We start from the raw sequence: 5,620 nt of genomic DNA, 5'->3' as shown, positions 1-5,620 counted from the left end.
GGTGCAGAAGAAATACTTTCAGTAACAATAGCCAAAAACATTAAGAACATTATGACAAAAAAAGAAGCCATTTACAAAAAAATATATTCATATAAATGTCTAAAATAGGAAAATCTACAGAGACAAAAAGTACATTAGTGGTTGCCTAGAGAAGGGGAGGATCGTGAGGGATGATGAATGATAGTTAAAGAGCACAAGGTTTCTTTTTGGAGCAATAAAAATGTTCTAACATTGAATATTTGATGGTAGAACATACACTAATTATTATACGGATCATGGGGCTTCCCAGGTAATACAGTGGTAAAGAATCACCCTGCCTATTCAGGAGACATGGGTTCAATCCCTGGGTCAGGAAGACACCCTCATGTAGGAAATGGCAGTCCATTCCAGTATTCTTGCCTAGAAAATTCCATGGACAGAGGAGACTGGTGATCTGCAGTCCACGTGATAACAAAGAGTCGTACATGACTCAGTTATGGACACACACACACACACACTGACTATACTAAAAAACATTGAATTATTATACACTTTAATGGTATAATTCATATGATACCAACTGTATCTCAATAAAATTTTTAATTAACCATTATTATTAAAAAATTGATGGCTTAAAACTTTCCAAAATAATGACAAACATCAAATCACCAAGCCACAAATTCATAAAACACAGAGAACACTAAACAGGATAAAGACCAAAACAAAACACAACAGAGAAGGAAACACCTATTAATAGATAAATTATATTCAAGTTTCCAAAAAACCAAAGACAGAGAGGAAGTTTTGAATGAATACAGAGATAAGTTGTACACCCTAGGTAATCAAAAATCACAACTGACTTCTCATCAGAAACATTGTAAGTAAGGAGAACACTGAAAGAACAAAATCATCAAACTTCAATTTTATATCCATTTATATTATTCATCAAAAGTGAAGTAGAAATAGAGAATTTCTCAAACTACAGGAAACAAAATAACAGAATCCATTGCCAGCAGTCCTGCCCTGCAAGAAGTGTCAAAAATTGTTCAGTCAGAAGGAATATATTGTCTGCCAAAACTTAGTTGCACATAAAGAAAGGAATAGCAGTAAAGAAGAAAACAATGACGATGAAATAAAATCTTCTATTTTCTTATATGTGATGGTATGAAACTTCGTATTCAACAGTAGTGACAAAGTTTTAGAAGATTGAACCTGGTATAGACAATATACATATCAAATAAATAAATATTAAAGTATATAACCAGAGAATATAGGATTATAAAAGGGAAAAATAACAAATGTCATCAATATAAAACAGTTATCTAAATGACAGATGTCAGTCTATCAACAATCACATTAAGTGCACATATTAAAAGACAGCAATTGTCAGAGTGGATAAAAAAGACAAAACCTGAATATATGTTGTTTTACAAAAATCCATTTCAAATATAAAGATTCACACGTTAAAAGCAAAATAATGGCATAACTTATGTTAGGCTAATAATAGTAAAATTAATGTTGGCAAAGCAATATTATTATTTTGAGATAAATTAGATTTTAAACCAACAAATGTTATTAGGGATAAACAGGGCATTCATGACGATAAAAAAGTCTATTCTCATAGAAAACACAACAATCCTAAACATCTATCCACCTAATAACAGAAAATCAAAACATGTGAAACAAGAATTATAGTGGTCAAAGGAGATTATCCACTCATATAATTAGAGAATTCAACATCTGCTTGTCAATAATTAGTAGACTAAACAGACAGAAAATGCACAAGATTATAGAAGACCTAAACAAAAATATGAATCAACTTAATCTCATTGATACTTATAAAACTTTCCATGCAACAGCAAAATGCAAATTCTTCTCAAATTCACCAATGCTTGCTGTTTAACCAATGAAACATTCACCAAGGTAGTGCAAATTCTTAGTCATAAAACACACTGAACAAATTAAAAAATACGTATAAATCATGTAAAGTATATTCTTTTTTTTTTTTTTAATTTTATTTTATTTTTAAACTTTACATAATTGTATTAGTTTTGCCAAATATCAAAATGAATCCGCCACAGGCATACATGTGTTCCCCATCCTGAACCCTCCTCCCTCCTCCCTCCCCACACCATCCCTCTGGGTCGTCCCAGTGCTCCAGCCCCAAGCATCCAGTATCGCGCATCGAACCTGGACTGGCAACTCGTTTCTTGCATGATATTCTACATGTAAAGTATATTCTGAGTGAAGAACAAAAATAAATTAGAAGTCCATAACTAAAAGATTCCTCCCAAATTCCAAAATATTTTGAGAATAAGAAACACACTTGCAAAAAAAAAAAAAAAAGAAACACACTTGCAAATAACACATAGGCCAAAGAAGGAATCTTAAGAGAAATTAAAACAATAGTTTGAACTAAATAAATATAACAAACAAAAATCTAAGGGATATAGGGAAGGAAACATTGCTTAAAAGGAAATTTATGGTATTAAATGCATATGATAGAAAATATTTAAAATAAATAATCTAACCTCCTACTTCAAGAGACTAAAGGAAAAAGAGCAATGCAAACCCAAGGCAACCAGAAGAAAGGAGATAAAAAAAAAAAATTCTAGCAAAATTCAGTTAAATTGCAAACAGGAAGCAGTAGAGAAAATCAGTGTAACATAAAGCAGATTCTTTGAAAATATAAACACAATTGAAAAAAATTAGTGACTGAGATTCAATTTTACATCCTCACACAATATTTATTTTAAAATTTATTTTAAAAGTTCATATCTCTTAGCACATCAGTGCACTAAATGTGTTAGACTGTGTAAATATTTAATGTATCCATTTAGGCATAGAGGTTATAGTAACAGAATCATTGATCTCCTTTTTTTCACTCTGATGAAAAGCATATTGTTAATTTTGTATTAATGCTACATTTTTCTCAATCTGAAATTGCACAATACATTTAATATGAGAAAATAGAAATCTAATATTATAAGATTTTTTTTTCTTACTCAACAATTCAATTTCTTTTGTTTTTGCTTCATTTAGGGTTTTTGAACTTATTGTATCAATTATCATCAAGTTTCAGGGAAATCACTTTTAATACTGAAAGGTATTATTTTAGTAAATATCACGATTTTAAAAAGGAAAGAGTAAATTAGCAAACAAAACTTGAAAAGCACAGTATCAAGGAAACCATCTGGAGAATAAAAAGCAAAACAAAACACTAATCCATGATACTTAACAAAGAAGATTCACTTAAATTTTCTTTTAATAATCTATTAATTTAAAAAGTAATTTTAAAATAATCTATTTTGAAAATATTTATGAAGCCTTCTTATTTAAAAGTTACCTCATGAAGGGAAATTTCATGTACATAAATATATACTTAAGGAAAGCACAAATCTAGTATGTCTGCATTTGGACATTCCACAAAGTGTGAGTCTTTCTCTAAACCATGCATAGAGAAAGATGAGATATCTTAAAGTTTGTAAAATGTTTGTATATGCATTGTTGTTGTTTAGTCACTAAGTCGTGTCCAGATCTTTGTGATCCTATGAACTGTAGCCTGCCAGGCTCCTCTGCCCATGGGATTTCTCAGGTAAGAATACTGAAGTAGATTGCCACTTCATTCTCCAGGGTATCTTCCTGACCTAGAAATTGAACTCGTGTCCCCTGCATTTGGCAGGTGGATTCTTCACCACTGAACCACCAGTGCAACCTTGTATATGTATACTTGCAAGATAAATCATAGAAATAAGGATTTCACACTCTTTTACTTAGATTTGCATAGTTAATATGTAAGCAAATGTGAGGAGGTAGTGGAGTCTTCCAGTATAATAGTTATAACACACCAGATTAATCTTGAGAGAGATGTCAAGACAAGAATCTAATGTTCCTCATCCTTAACTGACTCAGATAGTCAACTGATGGCACATCTGACACACTGAGAGAAAGCTACTATTGCATATACTCACCTAGTATCCATCAGACCTTTTCTGGGTTACAAGACACACTTAACACAACTGCACTTCAGCAACCACCAGCTAGCAGCTTTTGGACCCATGCCTGCAGACATCCCTGCGATTCTAGAACTAGATGTCAAGTTCATCAGTGTCCCTCCTTTTTCCCACTCTTGTCATTGTTGTTATTCCTATAGATCAGGAGTCCCCAACCTCCAGACTGCAGACTGATAATTCCTGTCAGATCAGTGGTGGCATTAGATTAGGAAAATGTACAATAAATGTAATGGACATGAATTGTGTGAAAAACCCCACACCTGGTTCATGGAAAAGTTGTCTTCCACAAAATCGGTCCCAGGTGCCAAAAAGGTTGGGGACCACTGCAATAAATGTTCCCTTTTATGTTCTGGTTCTAGTTTCATCAATGAACCAATAGTTTAATCATGCTTATAATTTTACCAATAGCATAAAACTGTCTTAATAGAACAAGACTGCTATTCCCTGCTTAATTTCAACATTTTGTTAATTCTTCAACTTGTAGATAATCTTACTTTGCTAAGCTCAAATATATAAAATACTTTTAAGAGCATTACTGTAAGAATCTATAAATAGATTAGAAGAAACTCAGAGATAATATGACAATTGGTTTGAAACTCTCTAAAGGTTAACTTTGTTAGAGGTTAAGGAAGGCTTTGAATAGCCTTCTCTACTTTTATGATATTACTGAAAAAATGTTTCATATAATCAATACAGAGAAAAGATTATAAATTTTAACAAAAATGATATAAATCATTTACTTTAAGTTTTTATTTAGATGACTCTCACATAATTCTATGTGTTTCCCATTTTTCTAGGCAATGAAACTCAAATATTTGTGCCTACCAACTAATGATAAATAAGTAAATAAATACTAAATACTTTCAAAAATCAAAAACAAGCTGTAAATATGTTCTCTTAAGTCCCTATTCAAGAAACTTTCCAAACAGAATTAGCAATTAGCTTTTGTTAGTAAGAATTATCCTAAATGACACAATATGGAAAACACATAATTTAAGATTTGTATAAGAAAGTGTTAATTGTTCAGATTCAGTTTATTATAAATACACAAAAACTCAGTCTTCAGAGATTTGTTTTTAGTGCTCCATGGTTTAAATATTATAGTCCTTTAATTATAAAAGAATATACTCCACTTAAAATTCTGGCAAAGGGATTTTTATGGGTACAATAAAGAGAAAATACCACAGGTAGATTATCAAGATGGTAAAGAGATTAAATAAGGTTATAAAATTAGCTTCTCTGTTCTGTGTGAGAAATGAAAACACTCTTTAGGAACAGAGTGTGGGCTGTTTCAAAAAACTGTGGACTGTTTGAAGAAAAATACATGCATTAGATTAGAGGTTAGAGGGCAAATTGCTGTTAGAGAAAAATGCTGAACAATAAAAAAATTCTAAGTATAGATTGTTTCTTTTAATTTCAGAGAAATAGAGATAGAAACTTTAGAGATGTGAGCACCTTCAACAACTAAATATGTTTTAATTGTAAGTGCTTAGTCACTCAGACATGTCCAACTTTTTGTGACCCCATGGACTGTAGCTTGCCAGGCTCCTCTATCCATGGGGATTATCCAGGCAAGAATACTGGAGTGGAATGCCATGCCCTCCTCCAGGACATCTTCCCAACCCAGG

Source organism: Bison bison, unplaced genomic scaffold (assembly GCF_000754665.1).
Source record: "Bison bison bison isolate TAMUID 2011002044 unplaced genomic scaffold, Bison_UMD1.0 scf7180017864257, whole genome shotgun sequence".
NCBI lineage: Eukaryota > Metazoa > Chordata > Mammalia > Artiodactyla > Bovidae > Bison > Bison bison.
Note: the sequence above shows the minus strand (reverse complement) of the source record.